The sequence below is a fragment of the Callithrix jacchus genome, chromosome 21, assembly GCF_049354715.1.
Source record: "Callithrix jacchus isolate 240 chromosome 21, calJac240_pri, whole genome shotgun sequence".
In the NCBI taxonomy this organism is placed as follows: domain Eukaryota; kingdom Metazoa; phylum Chordata; class Mammalia; order Primates; family Cebidae; genus Callithrix; species Callithrix jacchus.
Window position 1 is genome coordinate 2,772,311 of NC_133522.1, and position 18,584 is coordinate 2,790,894.

General features: G+C 34.5%; 1 long non-coding RNA gene across 1 annotated transcript in view; it reads right to left on the bottom strand.

Annotated features, from left to right (window-relative positions):
- The window catches only part of LOC118149901 (uncharacterized), a 56,722-nt gene extending 42,549 nt beyond the window's left edge, over positions 1–14,173 (bottom strand). Inside the window, exons 1-2 of the long non-coding RNA XR_013530626.1 lie at positions 14,124–14,173; positions 13,832–13,946 (exon numbers count right to left, since the gene is read on the bottom strand). This is a non-coding gene — a long non-coding RNA (uncharacterized LOC118149901). The remainder of the gene's footprint in view (positions 1–13,831; positions 13,947–14,123) is intronic.
- Between the last annotated feature and the right edge of the window lie 4,411 nt (positions 14,174–18,584).

Below are 18,584 nucleotides of genomic sequence, written 5' to 3' on the forward strand. Positions count from 1 at the left end.
ATCCATCATAAAAAATTCTCAGCAAATTAAAAAAAAAACCATACCAGCCACACTGTCAGCCCACAGTGCAATAAAAATAGAAACCAATACTAAGAATATCACTCAAAATTGTATGATTACATGAAAATTATACAACCCAGTACTGAATGACTTTTGGGTAAACAACAAAATCAAGGCATAAATCATGAAATTCTTGGAAACTATGAACACAAAAATACAAAACAGAAGGATCCCTGGGAAACAGCTAAAACGGTGTTAAAAAGAAGGTATACAGTGCTAAACACTGACATCAAAAAGTTAGAATCATTTCAAGTTAACAACTGAACATCTCACCAAGGGAAACTAGAAAAGCAAGAGCTTTCAGTTAATAGAAGACAAGAAATAATCAAAATTAAAGCTTAACTGAAAGAAATTGAGACATAAAAAAACATACAAAAGATAAATGAAACCAGAATTGGGTTTTCCGGAAAGAATAAATAAGATTGATAAACCACCAACTAGACTAATAAAAAGAAAGAAACTTGAAATAAACACAATCAGAAATGACAAAGGGGACATTACCATCGGCCCCAAAGAAATACAAAAAACCTCAGAGACTATTATGAACACCCCTGTCACACAAACTAGAACTCTTACAAAATTTGATAAATTCCTGGAGACATACAACCTCCGGTGATTGAACCAGGAAGAAATTGAAGCTCTGAACAGACCAATAAGAGGTTCTGAAATTGAGTAATAAAAGCCTATCAGTCAGAATAAGCGTTGGACCAGATGGACTCACAACTAAATTCTGCAAGATATATATATATATACATACATACATATAAGCTGATATCATTCCTACTGAACTATTCCAAAAAACTGAGGAGGAGGAACTCCTCCCTAACTCATTGTAAGAGGCCAGGATTATTCTGATACCAAAACCTGGCAGAGAGAACAATAAAAGAAAATTTTAGGCCAATATTCTTGATGAACACAGAGGTAAAAATCATAAAAAATATTAACACGCAAAATCCAGCAGCACAGAAAAAGTTGATCCACCACAATCTAGAAGGATTTATCCCTGGGAGGCAAAGTTGGTTCATCATATAAAAATCAATATATGTGTAATTAATCATATAAACAAAACTACATGATACTCTCAATAGAGGCATGAATGTTTTCGATAAAATTCAGTATCATTTCATGTTAAAATCCCTCTACAATCCAGGCATTGAAGGAACATACCTCAAAATAGTAGGAGCTATCTATGACAAAACCACATGCAACATCATACTGAATGGGTGAAAGGTGGAAGGATTCCACCAGAGAACTGGAACAAGACAAGGTTGCCCACTGTTGCCACTCCTATTCAAAATAGCACTCAAAGTCCTAGCCAGAGAAATCAGGCAAGAGAAATAAAAGGCATCCAAATAGAAAAGGAGTAAGTCAAATGATCCCTGTTTGCAGATGATATAATTCTACACACAGAAAATCCCAGTCTCTGCCTCAAAGCTCCTAGATTGGATAAACAACTTCAGCACAGTTTCAGGATACAAAATGTACAAAATCAGTAGTGTTTCTATACACCAATAGCATCCAAGCCAAGAGCCAAATTAAGAACACGATCCTATTCACAGTGGCCATTAAAGGGATAAAATACTTAGAAATATAGCTAACCAGATATTTACAATGCAAATTACCAAACACTGCTCAAGGAAGTTAGAGATAACCCAAGCAAATGGAAAAACATTCCGTGCTCATGGATAGGAAGAATCGTCATTATTAAAATGGCCATACTCTTCAAAGCAATTTACAGATTCAATGCTATTCCTATCAAACTGCCAAGGATGTTTTTCACAGCATTATAAAAACTATTTTAAAATTAATATGAAGCCAAAAAAGAGTCTAAATAGCCAAAGCAGTCTCAACCAAAAAGAAGAGAGCTGGAGGCATCGCAGTGCCCTACTTCAAACCATACTACAAAGCTATAGTAATCAAACAGCATGGCGCTGTTTGTTTCTACCTGGAAGAAAACCTAGGAAATTCCATTCTGAACACAGGCCCTGGCAAAGATTTTGTGACAATGATGCCGGAAGTAATTTTAACAAAATACAAAATTGACAAATGAGATCTAATTAAACTAAAGAGCCATTTCAGAGCAAAAGGAACTATCAACGGAGTAAATGGACAACCTACAGAATGGGAGAGTACATGTGCAATCTAAGCATCCAAGAAAGACCTGACATTCAGAATCTATACAGGCCTTAAACAAATTCACGAGGATAAAGCAAACACACTCATTACAAAGTGGGGAAGAACGTGAACAGACACTTTTCAAAAGAACATGCATATGGCCAAGAAACACATAAAAATGCTCAATACCACTACCGTTAGAGAAATCAACAAGCACAGAAAAATGCTCAATACCACTACCATTAGAGAAATCAACAAGCACGGAAAAATGCTCAATACCACTACCATTAGTGAAATCAACAAGCACAGAAAAATGCTCAATACCACTACCATTAGAGAAATCAACAAGCACAGAAAAATGCTCAATACCACTACCATTAGAGAAATCAACAAGCACAGAAAAATGCTCAATACCACTACTGTTAGAGAAATCAACAAGCACAGAAAAATGCTCAATACCACTACCATTAGAGAAATCAACAAGCACAGAAAAATGCTCAATACCACTACCGTTAGAGAAATCAACAAGCACATAAAAATGCTCAATACCACTACCATTAGTGAAATCAACAAGCACAGAAAAATGCTCAACATCACTACCATTAGTGAAATCAACAAGCACAGAAAAATGCTCAACATCACTAACATTAGAGAAATCAACAAGCACAGAAAAATGCTCAATGCCACTACCATTAGAGAAATCAACAAGCACAGAAAAATGCTCAATACCACTACCATTAGAGAAATCAACAAGCACAGAAAAATGCTCAATACCACTACCATTAGAGAAATCAACAAGCACAGAAAAATGCTCAACATCACTAACATTAGAGAAATATAAGTCAGAAACACAATGAGATACATCTCACAGAGGTCAGATTGGTTATTATCAATAGTCAAAAAATAATAAAGGCTTGTGAGATGGTGGAGAAAACTCAATGCTTATATGCTGCAGGTGGGAATATAAATTAGTTCAGCCATTGTGAAAAGCAGTGGATGATTTCTCAAACAACTTAAAACACAACTACATTCAACCCAGCAATCCCACTATTGGAAATATACCCAAAGGAATATAAATTGGTCTACCATAAAGACACATACACATGTATATTCATCACAGTACCATTTACAATAGCAAAGGTATGGATTCATCTTAAATGCCCATCAATAATACACTGGATAAATAGAAGGCAGTACATACACACTGTGGGATATTACACAGCTATGAAAAATAAGTTGATGTCATTTGCTACAACATGAGTGGAGCTGGAGTCTGTTAAATGAGTGAGCAAATGCAGGAAAAGGAAACCAAATGCCAGATGCCCTCACCTGTAAGTGGGAGCTAAACATTGAATACACATGGACACAGAGAAGGGAACAACAGACATCAGGGCCTACTGAACAGTGGAGGGTGGGAGGAGTGTGTGGATTGAAAAACCACCTATTGGCTACTATGCTTATTACCTGGAAGACAAAATAATCTGTACACCAGACCCCCGTGACACACAATTTACCTATATAAGAAACCTGCTCATGTACCCCTGAGCCTAAAATTAAAAATAAAAAAAATACCTTTTACATTTCAGAAATCAGCTTGTTAATAAAACTTAAACCATAATGGAATGGAACATTTACTAATACAGAAATGTTCTTCTTTATAAAACAATTCCAGACCATTGTAATTTAAAGTCAAGAAATAAATATTTTATGGGACACAAAAACAGATATTTTTCAAAGTGTGGGTTATAAAAGTGAAGAAAAATCTGGATTTGATTAGACCAGTGACTCTTCACAACCCTTATGAAGTTTTAAGATTTTCACCAGTTTCTTTCTTTTTTTTTTAATTCTGAAAAATTATTTTTTCTTTTTTTTAAAGATGATGTTTCACCATTATGGCCAGGCTGGTCTTGAACTCCTGACCTCAGGTGATTCACCCACCTCGGCCTCCCAAAGTGCTAGGATGACAGGTGTGAGCCACCACGCCTGGCCAATCACCAGTTTCTTAATGAGGAGGAAATGAAAACAAAAAATTAAAACTATACCAATGTCTTTAGATACTAGGGTAGGGAATCAATGGAATATTTCTGTGAATATAGATTATCAAAGAGTAAAAAGTTATTTAATGAATAATTGTTCTAATTTTTTATTCAAATAAGACACAGAGAAAGTTTTAAAAAGTGTAGTCTTGGCTGGGCGCAGTGGCTCATGCCTGTAATCCCAGCACTTTGGGAGGCCGAGGCGGGTGGATCACAAGGTCAAGAAATCGAGACCATCCTGGTCAACATGGTGAAACCCCGTCTCTACTAAAAATACAAAAAATTAGCTGGGCATGGTGGCACATGCCTGTAGTCCCAGCTACTCAGGAGGCTGAAGCAGGAGAATTGCCTGAACCCAGGAGGCGGAGGTTGCAGTGAGCCGAGATCACACCATTGCACTCCAGCCTGGGTAACAAGAGCGAAACTCTGTCTCAAAAAAAGAAAAAAAAAAAAATGTAGTCTTTTTAGTCAATCCTGATCTGAGTTTGCTCCAATGATCCAACAAATATTGGACCAGTATTTGTGTGTTATATAGAAGAAACCATGAAGGAGATCTCTAACTTATTCTACTGATTAAGATAAATTTAATATAATTTCCACAAAATACTTGAAAAAATAATTGCTTTCTTAGGAAAATTCTAAGCTGAGTGACCAGTGAAATGCCTATTTACTTACTATAAACATTCAGAATACTCTATTTAGATGCCAGCCTATGTATTCATGAGCACAAGGCATGATTTTTATTTTACCATTAGTGAATCATTCATTATCACATTTCAGACCCACAGTTTCTTCCATCTTTAGAATCTTTCTAACATGTGATATTTGAAACTTGGTGATTCACATTGCATAGGGCTGAGCCGACTCATCACCTTAGATGCTTTCAGGAGTTGTATCGATGTGAAGCTGCACAGCAGAACTCAGGAGTATATACTCTAAAAACCTCACTTATGGTAGCAATAGCCATATACTTTCTGTCTAGAATTTCCAAATAAATAAAGTCTATAAATATTTTATATGGAATGACAAGTAAATTGTGAATACTTGTAAGTTACATATAATAATTGTATTTTATTTCAAAAATGAACACAAGAAATGGCTTCCCTTATATTTTAATAAAACATTATATTTTACATGAAAGGAGAAATACCTAATATCTAATAACCTAATGTGAAAGTTGAAGCGTGGGATGCTTAAAAATATTATATACAACATGAAATATGCCAAAGAAAATATGAATGTATTGCTCTGTGGAGAGAAAAATAAGGAATATAAAAAAGAGCCCAGTGTTTGGTCTGTTTATTAATAGGTATTTAATATTTACCAGGTTGGCATTTCAGTTGAGTGGGATAAAGTATGTTTAGCAATAAATGGGATCATCACTACTGATTAATTACAGGGAAAGAAATCACTTCTACAGTGAACCACAAATAAAATCAAAATTTTACATAAACACTTTCAATTTTCAAATTTAATTAAATGATTTAGTATAAAATACGCATCTCAATGTTTTAGCACTAATAATTTAATACATAGAATTCAAAAGGCAGTATTTGACAAAAATCAAAATTATTTATAAATATATGCTACACAATTATTCAGAAAATGTGCAAAATATTTTCAGAAAATATAAAAAATAAAGGAATAATATCTGTGCTTTACAACAAATCCACAAAAATTAATAAGAAAAAGACAATGAGTAGTAGAAACACTGGAAAATATATCAATAAGCATTTCAGTAAAATCAACAATATTCAGTGAATTGCATACTAAAGAAAAAAATGAGATGTTATTTTTCACTTAATAGGCAAAAATAATAAATTAAGAAATTTGGGGCAAAAATGAATAAAATTAAATTACTTAATGTTGGATGGAATAACAAAAATTAATAAACATACCTTACTAGCACAATATTTATTAAATTATAAATCCTTATATTTTTTATCCCAAAAGCCCACTTATGAACTTTTTCATACATTTATAACCACCAAACCATATGAATATATATAAAACAATGAGTTTGCTGTTTTATTGATCAAGACAAAATCCTGCAACACAGTGAATGCTTACCCAACCACAGATGCTTGAATAAATTCTGATTCATTCACTTAGTAAATATTACACAGCCACTAATGGCTGCACAGTGCCATGAAGCCAAAATGATCTCATTTTTATAAAGTAAAAAGTGACAAAAATGCCTAGAGACATATACATATTACTACAATATTATAAGCAGATTGGCTTCAGATTCAAATATTTAAACACACAATCATGCACGTGCTCATATACATTAAAAACATATGGGCTGGGTGCAATGTAATCCCAGCACTTGGGAGGGCAAGGCAAGTGGATTACCTGAAGCAAGGAGTTCAAGACCAGCCTGGCCAACATGGTGCAACCCGACCTCTACTAAAAATACAAAAAAATTAGCTGGGTGTGGTGGCTGGCACCTGTAATCCCAGCTGATCTACAGGCTGAGGCAGGAGAACCACTTGAACCTGAGCAGTGGAGGTTGCAGTGAGCTGAGATCGCAACAGTGCACTCCAGTCTCGGCAACAAAGATGAAACTCCATTTCAAAAAAAAAAAAAAAAATATATATATATATATATATATATATATATATATACACACACACACACACAGATACACACACACGTACATACATAAATATATATGAATTGTCACTAAAATGTTAATTGTAGTTATCTTAGTACAGTAGTATTACATATGTTAACTTTCTTAAACTGTTTGTATTCAATGAGCTAACAATATAAACAGGCATAGGCGAAAAATTATTTGAAAAAATAGCTATTTATTCCAAAAGTAAAGAAAACGTAATAAGTAAATGTGATCTCTGTGGAGCTGAGGAGACTACGTGAACTTTCACATTTCATGCAGAAGAATAAACCATTGAAGAGGAATAAGAGAAATCCCCACAAAAAGAAGGAGTAGAATTAAAGGGGACTATAATAATTAATCCTTAATGCTGAGGGAATCGTTTTATATTATTACTTATAAGAGCTGTCTCTAGTCTTAAAGATTAAATTTTAAATCGTACAGTTTAATTTAAAAGGAAGGAGGAGGATTTTAGCTAAAATAAACTAGCCCCATGTAAGAACATAGGTAAGTTTGTTTTTATAATTTCTCCCTCCCCTGTTCTAACAGTTAGGCTATGATATATCAGTCAGGCCAGGCTATCAGTCAACTGCTAAGCCCAATCATAGCCAAGGTTATACAGCTTAGCTAGCAGTAGATCTCATTGATTATAAAGAAACATTGTTCTTTCCAGTTTAAACAGAGAATAAAGTTGTCATCACATATTGAGAGTCTATCTATGGCAACATATACAATAAAACAAATGCGGAAAGTTGACATAAAAAAAGTTCAGATGGTTGTGAATAAGAATCAAGAGTTACTCTGGAAGATTTATGCTCCAAATGTCAACTTTTACAATTTTTATTAAGGAATAGTAAAAACTATCCTATAAAACAAATGGCTTATCTTGTTCTCAGATATTCATGACAATATCTGTAAGAAATAAATTTTATTATTATCTTTGGAATACAATAAACAAAAATTTACTGGCATCAACATTTGAACATTATCATGTTTTTATTTTTTAATAATAATTTTATCAATATGCATGATGTTTTCCCAGCTGGAGGCTAATAAAGAGATAATGCCTTCTAGCAAAAACAAATTTAAAATCATTTCATTTGCAAATCCATTGAAATAAGGTATATAAAATATTTTATTTCCAATTTAAATCATATGTCAAAAAGGAAAATCTCAAAGCTAGAGAGGAAGAGTTAAAGAGTTTAAAAATCCTCAACTATTCATGTCGACAAACTCTGATGAGTCAGGCCGTTTGGGACTGTTTCATCTTTAAAAATTGGATGCATCATCACTAGTCATTAGAGAAATGCACATCAAAACCACAATGCGATATCATCTCACAGTAGCCAGAACGGCGATTATTAAAATATCAGGAAACAATAGATGCTGGCAAGGCTGTGGAGAAATAGGAACGCTTTTACACTGTTGGTGGGAGTGTAAATTAGTTCAACCATTGTGGAAGACAGTGTGGTGATTCCTCAAGGATCTAGAACATGAAATGCCATTTGATCCAGCAATCCCATTACTGGATATATAACCAAAGGATTATAAATCATGCAAGTATAAAGACATATGCACACATATGTGTATTACACATATTACACATATGTGTATGTTTTTACTATTAACAATAGTAAAAACTTGGAACCAACTCAAATGCCCATCAATACTAGACTAGGTAAAGAAAATGTGACACATTTACACCATGGAATATTATGTAGCCATAAAAAAGAATGCACTCATCGCCTTTGCAGGAAGATGGATGAAGCTGAGAGCCCTCATTCTCAGCAAAGTAACACGGGAGCAGAAAACCAAACACCACATGTTCTCACTCATAAGTGGGAGTTGAACAGTGAGAACATATGGACACAGGGAGGGGAATGTTGCACACCAAGGCCTGTTGGGGGGTGTGAGCAAGGGAAAGGAGAGAATTAGGACAAATGCCTAATTCATGCAGGGATTAAAACCTAGATGATGTGTTGATAAGTGCATCAAACCACCATGGCACATGTACACATGTGTAACAAACCTGCACATTCTGCACATGTAACCCAGAACGTAAAGTAAAATAAAAAAGAGTAAGTAATAATAATGCTTTCTTTTTAGTTTAGATAGTATTCACATAATGCACTCTGTGCAGTGTCACAGGAATACAGCAGTATGCTTAAAACAGCATGAATTGGGATTGTGATCAGTTTCTAACTTTTAGAATTACAAAGACCCCCCCCCCAGGTCACTAATTTTCTTGGCCCCTGTCTTAGTTCCTTTTGTGCTGCTATAACAGCGCACTGGGTAATGGACCATAATACTTTCCTTACAATGAATAGAAATTTATTTGGCCTGCTGTTCTGGAGCGTAGGAAGTCCAAGCACATGGTGTTGGCATTTGATGACGGTGATTCTTCTCTGTCTTAAGATGGCAGAAGGCATATCACATGGGCGAGAGAGAGCCAGAGAGAGCAAGAGGAGGCAGAACTGGCTGTTATAACCAGCCCACCCCCAATGTAATTACGTTGATGTATTCCTGAGGGAAGGGCCCTCATGACCTAATCACCTCTTAAAGTTTCCACCTCTCAACGTTGTTTCATTGGGGATTAAGTCTTCAATGCATGATATTTTGGGGACACGAAAGCTCTGGCCGTCCCATTTTCCTTATGTGTGAGGGTATTTTAAAAGAATAGAAGGAATTACATAGGCATTTTTTAGGAAAGGATCCAACAAATGAGACTTTGTTTCTCCTTCCATTTATTTTATCTCTTATAATTTCAGTTTTAACATTATCTTAAAATGGGATATATAATGTCTATGGAATGTATTTATTAATCATTCTTTTTATTCTATTTGACTAGAAGACATATTCTTTTTTACCTACATATTATCATTCATTTTTTTCTTTACGTCTCACAGTTATTTCCTGTAGCTGTTTTGAATTTATTTTCAAAGAAGCAGTTGGAAATTGTTGTTGTTTAAACGTGTCCCAGAAAGTTTATGTGTTAGAAACATAATTACCACTGCACCAGTGTTGAGAGGTTAGAGTTAAGAGGTGACATGAATGGATGAATGCGGGTCATGGTGGAAGTGGGCTTGATCCCACTAAAAGAATGAGTTCAGCCCTGCTCCCCCTCTGTGTCGCACATGCTTTCTTGTCCTCCCACCCTCCCTCATGGGATGATGCAGAAAGCTCTCGCCAGATGTAGGCTCCTAGACATTGGGCCTCCCAGCATCCAGAACTGTGAGGAATAAATCTCTGCCTTTACATAACTATCCAGTTCTAGGCATTCTGTTATGACAGTACAAAATGGTCGAAGACAGAAACATATTTAATATGTTTCTATTTAATATTAGAAACATTTAATTTAATGTTTCATTTAATATTTTTTTCTTCATTGTAATAGGACATTTCTAAGTATCATGTGGTGCCAGATTAACCTTTATTCTCAGCAACCTATGAATTTTGGAAGAAAGAAGCATAGATTTTGTTCAGTAAACAGAGTTAATACTCGATGTCAACTCTGATACACTGTTGTGACTTTGATACACTGTTGTATGTAATCCAACTAAAAATGGAAGTAGCCTTTTAATTGGTCTCTGAACTCTCTCAAAATATGAGTCAGACAGATCAGTAGCAAAAAAGTAGTGGCATTTTTAATTTTGCTGAAGATATGATATAACAATTTGTGATGGAATTGACAGGAATATATATGAATATAGTTTGCTAATTTTTATTATGCACATATATATTATCTATGCATTTTGGTGTACTTTTTTAGTATTTGCATTTTTTCAGTCCCAGAATGCTGAGGGGAAATGTTTAATGCTTCTTTCTAAGACTTAAAAAATAGGTTAATCCTTAAATATTGCCTGAGGAACCTTGAAAGATTCATAAACTTTCAAGAACTTTCCTGGATAGGTAATTAACAGATGTCTAATTCAATTTACTCATAAAAATCACCAAACTAACTGGAACAAAATGATTTAAGATTATTGGATATTTTATTATTTGTATATGTATCATACAATTTTTTTGTTGCTTTGCACATAAGTATTCTTAGCAGAAAAAAGAACTCAAATACTTTTAGTATCTTTTAGGTCAAAATATACATATTATATTTTATCATTGTATATTTTATTATACATTTATAACATTATGAATTGTAATAACTTCAATAAAATAGTTTCGTTTGAAAATAATCTTTGATATTTGAATTTGAATTTAAAAGCTAAAAATAGTCTGTAATATCGGTTAATATTAGCTACAAGTGTTTAGTTAAGGGTTAATAGAAAGGTATAATATCTCACCTAACCTGATAATTTCTTTTGCTTGGGTAATTACTTTAAAAGATTTGCGCCTGTAATCCCAGCACTTTGGGAGGCCGAGGCGGGTGGATCACGAGGTCAAGAGATCAAGACCGTCCTGGTCAACATGGTGAAACCCCGTCTCTACCAAAAATACAAAAAATTAGCTGGGCATGGTGGCGCGTGCCTGTAATCCCAGCTACTCAGGTGGCTGAACCCAGGAGGCGGAGGTTGCGGTGAGCCGAGATCGCGCCATTGCACTCCAGCCTGGGTAACAAGAGCGAAACTCCGTCTCAAAAAAAAAAAAAAAAAAAAGATTTGCTTACAAATATGTAATTTCAAATGGAATAAATATGTTCATTGACCTGAATATCATAAATTTGGAATTTTAATAAGGAGCAAGTCTTGGCGCAATTTGCTTAATTAAAAAAAACAGCTGGTGGTCCTATAATAAATAAGTATTGAGCATTTACTATCAATAAACATGATGCTAAATGGAAATGAAACCAAGATTCAAACTGCATTCTCTGACTTTTGTGGGCATTAGGAGCTATAAAAGTACAAGGCCATGAAAGACCAATTATATAATAACATTCAGCAAATATCACTTAAAAGATACAACTTTGAGGATCGATACATTTTTACTAACAGATCTGGGACAATAGTTGTAATCATTTGAAATCAATCTTTTAGAAGAAAAATACTTGAGTAAATTTATTGATATAAAGTTTTTCAAAGAAGAATCTTCAATAATTGAATTTGAATGTGAAAGCTATATGTAATTTAATAGTTTGTAAATAAAACGAAATTGAGGTTTAGAAGTAAATGTTTCCAAATGTAAAGTTCTGGAATCAGTCCAAAGGGAGCTATAAACCTGATGAAGTGCTTCATTGTAAAATGGGTGACCTAGACTTTAATCTACATACAGATTTTCTATGAAATAATGACTTCCTAAATTGCTTTTTAATTGGTATCATACATAGTTTTCTCACTGATAAGTGCAAAGTTGCATATGTTTTTATTTTCTTCTAATTATTTCAGTATTTACCTGTAGCCCAGCAGAAGTTTGGCTTTCTGATCTTTGTTTCAAAGTCTTGGAAAGAGAATTAATCAACAAATACATACTGAATTGACTTCTTTTTCTTAAACATACACGAATAGTTTTGAATAACCATGAAAAAAGAAATAATAGAGAAAATGTACAAAATATTTATCAGCTAAAGAGTCACCATGTTAAACACATAAAAAATCTTATTTAATTTCAACAATATTTTTTTTGAGGTATTATATATCAAGGTAAGATTATATTTAGCCCAAATTCACAGAAAACATAAAGTGACAGTAGCTTAATGCAGGCAGGTGCCTGTTTCTCTCAAAAATAATTGAATAATTTATGTGATCATTCTGTTCCATAAAATCCTTACAGGCTGAGGCTCTTTCAGACTGTCTGCTTCACAGTGAGAAACTGAGTTCCTGATAGTGTGGTTGAGGTTGGGAAGGAAGGGCGTGAAGAAAAGGGTGAGGAAGAAGAAAAGAGCAGCTTTCCAGGTACAGACACATTCCAGCTTGCATTTGTCAGCAATCGTCATAAATGAGGGAAGGGAAAATAGAAAATATTGTCTTCATTTTGAAAGATTATACATCCAAAAATTCTTTCTGAGAAAGGAGTATCCGCATATTGATGGAAAACTACCATGTCTATAAATATATTTCAAGAGAATGTACTCGTGAGTTGAAAAGTTGTAATTTCTCAAAGTTGAAACAATTCATAAATGGAGTATATACAGACAGAAAGTTTGTCTTCAGTTTCTCATTACTACTTTTTTTAATTTAGAATTTCTGATAACTTCACATAGGATTTTACATAATGTGTCTAGATGTTTTCCAGAATTATACTGAGAAAAGGATATTAATTGTCAAAAAATAAGAGAGACCAGGTGTGGTGGTTCACACCTGTAGTCCCAAAACTTTGAGAGATCAAGGTGGGTGGATTGCTTGAGTTCAGGAGTTTGAGACCAGACTGGACAACATGAAAAAACCCAGTCTCTACAAAAAATACAAAAATTAGCTTGTTTGGTGATGCACGCTTTTATTTCTAGCTATTGGGGGGCTGAGCAAGAGGATCACTTGAACCCAGAAGATGGAGGCTGTAGTGAACTGTCGTGGCACCGCTGCACCCTATCCTGAAGGACAGAGTGAGGCCCTGTCTCAAAATACGATAAATAAATGAAATACCAAAACCTCCCAAAATATAAGAAATACCTTAATCTTGCCAATCAGAAATGACAGTTGCTATTGACTTTTGGCTCATTAACTTAATCTGTTTATTTGTTTCTTTGTCCATTCTATCATGAGGACAGAGAAATTAAAATTCTTAGACAATCAAGTTAGACTTTTAAACTGTACATCATCAGTGAATTAATTTACAGCATATATTTTTATATATTCAGACCTGTCAACATGCTCTATTTATTGTATTTCTTAAGTAGATAATAAATGGGAAATATAAAATTAGAGAATACTAAATAATAGGTGAAGTGGAGAGAACTAGCAGTTGGAACAATGGTGCTGAGTTATAAAAACCAAATTTATTCTGAAAATCCAAGCATTTCATTACCTTATAGTTAGTAAACATGATTTGACTTGTGTATTTTAATTCAGAATATTTTGCTAAATCCCAGGCAAATCTGAGTCTGTGAGTTACTCACCAGTCTGAAGAAATGTATTTTGCAGCTTCTTGACGGAACTGCTTGCAGAAATTCAAGGTGCTCGTGACAAGATCAGCTTGTTCCAACAGCACCTCTGTGAATGGCTGTGAATAGGCTGTGAATAGGCGATAAGAAAATAGATTTATTATATAACAGTGCTTCAAGGCGTGAGATTTAAATAAATTGCTTTAATTCATTATAGTGACAATGACATGATATTTATTGTTTCCACATTAAAATTGGATAATTGAATTACAGTCCTCAGGAACAGGGAGTATGTATTCAATCTTACTAATGCTTAGGCTCTCCAGAGGTTCTCTCTTCTTCAGCACAAGGAATATTAAAATTCTAAGCTTTCTTAAAGCATGGTTTGAATGTGTGACTATTTCAAGCCAATAGATTGTGGAAAAAATTAGTAGGTGTCATTTGTAGGCGGAATTATAGAACAATAGGCGAAGCTTAACGATATTCTCTTTCTGAGCTGCAGCAAAAGGCAATAATATTGTTGAACCCCAGCAAACCTAAATTTATGAATAACTACATGGAGCATTGTTCCTTGCCATTTCCCAGCTCTTTTGCATCAAACATTTAGTGTAGATGAGAAAAAAAAACCTTTCCCGATTTAAGACATTGAGGTTTTGGATTACTATATTTTTCTGGCAGCAAAACTAACATATCAACACAACATGGAATAATTAGAGCTCTATGTTTTATTTAATTTCTTAAATAACTGAAAAAAGTTTACCTTATATTTATATAAATATGATATTACATCCAATTTATTTCTAGTGTGAATCAGAAAAATTCCTTATTAGTTTGTGAAACTATAATTAAATTTTGAATTATAAATAACTATGTGTTGCTTATACATTTTCTTTTACATGAAGCTATAAATTTATTTGATGTATTATTTCATCATAACGTTTAAATAACTATCATAGAACCAGGGACACAGAGAAAAAGCATTCACTTGTTGACTTACTGTGATAGGTTATAAATTCAGTCATAGGATCTTCAACATTCACATCTAAAATAAAATCTTTTTTAACAACAATGGCATCCTGTTTTTCAAAGTTTCTTGCTAACCCATTCGTGTAGACATTTACAAATGCAGAAATGAAACAAAAACCCAAATTTCTCACATTGTGCTGTAGGCTGAGTATCTGTTTCCCCCTCAAATTTATTTTTGAACAATAAACCTGAGTGATGGTATTTGGAGGTAAAGCTTCTGGAAGTGGTCTTACCGGGGAGTCTTCTTGAAGGGGAGTAACGCCCTTACAAGGAACTGAAGGTACCAAAGCTCTTCCCTTCTGCTTTGTGAAGATACAGGGAGAAACTAACAGTCTGTGAGATAGGAAGCAGGCCCTCACTACCCATGGAACCTGTTGATACCTTGATCTCAGATTTCTCAGCCTCCAGAAATGTAAGAATTAGAATTATGTTGTTTTTAAATCACCACGTCTATGGTATTCTGTTATAGTTACCTGAGTGGACTAAGACATGTTGCACAGATTGTAAGGAAAACAAATACTAATTTTTCAATTTGGAACCAAACATTTGATTTTGCAGTACTGAATTTAAACGTATTTTATGAAACCATATTTTTTGTATGAGTTGCTGCTTTGGAGATGACATGCATAATTCAAAGGGAATAGCAGATCGGAGCTCTCCTATTTTATGCAGTTCAGTAATCATTCATAAGATGTTTAAGGTATTTTTGCCAAGAAGTCTAATATTTTGTTTCAGGTAATCTGGTTTGATTTACTTTGTGAACATGAGGGAGGGGGAAGTGTGTTGTCCCATTCAATTTTATTTTTATTTCATAGACTACAGGTGTAAGTGAGGAGTGGTAATTTTAAAACCAAGGCTGTGGTACTCTCCATTATGAAACCCTTTATCCTTTCTCAAATAAAATTCTTACAGAGGAATAAGTCCTAATGTCCTCAGACAAGCACTAAACATAATGAATGAACTGCTTTTCTGTGTATCTAGAATGATACAATTTATGTACTATCCTTAAAAAAATTGAGAAAACAGTCAAATCATTTATTATTCAGTAGAATTGAGAAAGACTGCAGGAATCAGTCCATGTTATCCCTGGGATAAGTCCAAGCTTCTTAAAGTGGCATATAAAAGCCACACTGACCTGGTCTTGGACACCTCACTTGCCTAGATTTGTCAGAAGTCGCTCGCTCTAGCCTACAGTTTCCTAGTGTGCAGTTTTCTCCTCGTGCACTGATGTCTCACTTTTACTACAAGCAATGTTTTTGTCAGCTCCATTTAGCAGCTTAATACATATTCATTTCTTCCAAGAAATGTTTGTTGATCTCTTTCCCCAGCAGGAGGCTAGCTCATAGCCTGTCTGTTATTTCTAGTTAAGGCTCTTGCAGCACACGCCAGCGTACACAATTATTTAATTATTACTGTCTCATATCTTTCAAGTGTGGGGGCATTTGCATAAACCAGAGTCTTTGCACGTGTGTTCCATTCCCATTTATCTAAAGCATCTTAATAATTGGGAAGCTACGTCATGCCACAGATTAGCACCATGCCAGCGGTTGTCACCATCCTATTTATACCAACAGTATGATCCTTGTTGACATCTGACCAAGGGGTGACACAATTTTTAAAGCTCATTCTGAAGAACTGTTCTCTAACGCCACTCTGGTAACTCTTAATTTGCAATCCATTCACTCCCCCACCTTGCCAAACCTCCCACGGAAGGAGGATGTTGAGACAAAAACCGATATGCAGTTTGTTCATTCGAGAGGCAATCCCAGGAAGCACCAGTGAGTGGCACCAGTGAGTGAGTGGGGAAGGTTAGGCATTAAAGAAAGGAAAAGCGTGCGTCAGTGAGCATTTCACCACTGTGGGAAACAGGGACTCAATCGTGCCGGAAACACTTTGAGAAACTGCGTGGAACACACATCACAATCACCCCACCAGAAAACAGGAAGCTGGCATTATTCTGTAAATACCAGCCCCTACTAGTTGAGGGCTTCTTCTCATGTGGGTATGTCGATTTCCTCGGTTTCCACCTTGCGTCTATAGTGGTAGGTGGAACAAACTTGCAAAGTGCTGAAAAACATGCAGGCAAGGGGTTTCAAATGAAGCTCACAGCCTGCTGGTTACTTGGGACCATCGGTGCAGGTGAATCCACGTGACCAGAGCTGATACAGGTCATGACGTTAACAGTGTCTGCTACATTGCCCCAAGATACTTTGTATCATGTCACATATTTATAACTATTGATATTATATTTTCCATGCTTGACTGGAAAATTTGAGAGAACATTACACATGATAATCCTTGGCATATGGTGTTCAGTATAACTGTCCACAAGTCTTAGTGATTATATTTCTTAATTTCTCTAAAATCCTACATATTTCGTTATTATTTTCTACCTGAATTCTATAATGCCTTCATACCTGACTTCCTATCACTTGTCTTGTTGTCTCCTGTCCAACTTCTTCATTGTTGTAATGGTGTTCATTTTTAAAAGTTTAAATATATCAGGATTCCATTGCTTAAAGTCCTTAAAATGGCATGCAAACTCCTCATATTCTATATTAATAGCTACTATTTACTAAGTCTATAAATATAAGAACAATTCAAAGAACATAACGTAAATCATCTTATAATATTGCCAATTATAGGAAAATAATTACCACATTATATGTAAATATCTGTCATTGGGAGAACAACAAATTTTAAGGATTATTACTCTTTGAAATGTTTGTATGTAACATAGACCACACTAGCCTTTAGAAAAAATTGACCTTCTGTAGGCATAAGTAACATATTTCTCTGGATGTAATCTCTGACTGTTACTTTAGGACCTTACCAATATAACACTTTACAACATTTCCTCCAATACTTCTGAGTATTCTTTAGGAGAAACCCATGTTAATCTATGAAACTGATCTGTCAACCCCCATGAAGCATAATGTAGATGCCACTGATCAAGTTGTCCACCAAATATGACAACAAGTGGAGAAATACTGTATTTCTTGTTTTTCTCTTATTTTACTGAAAGTTAGTTTTTTTAATGTGGATAAATTTTTCAGCCTTGTCATTTGAAAATATAATGTATTAAGCTTTTATGAAAGGCTTCTCTGTCTAGAAAACACATTAGTCCTTGAGAAGTTGAACAGAAAACAGATGTGAGAGGCTGAGCTCTGCTCCTCTCAGAAACTCCTTTTAATGCTGAGGGTGTTGTAACTACTCCATGCCTTTCAAATGTTTATCAAGAGGCTTTCGGCTGACGAACCCACAAGTTTATAAAACATGGTCATATCTACATCTCAGGGGAAAATGTGGCTGAGTTTCAATTGTATCCTCAACTGAAAATTATGTTCTTTATAGTTTATGTTGCCCTTTAAATTTCAAAAGTACAGTGTCTTATATAATCTCAGAATTTTCATGTTACTCCCCAATCCATATGTGAATACAAATAAAATATACACTAATTTGAAAAGGTTAAAAAGGAAGAGATTTTACAAGAATAAGCTGATTATAGTTCTCTAACACGTAAAAGTTTCTTCTGAATGCATACTTTTCTTATAATACATAACTTGGTAAGTGAAATATACATTATGCTGGAAAGGTCATGCTTTTTTTTTAGATAGAAGAGAGTAGAGGTACATGACTGACTGAAGATCAATTCAGAAGCATGTGTTCATTTACAGAGGATATATAGTCATGGTTGAACAATGGTTTAATCTCTTCAATGGAAGCTGTCCACAGAAATCTA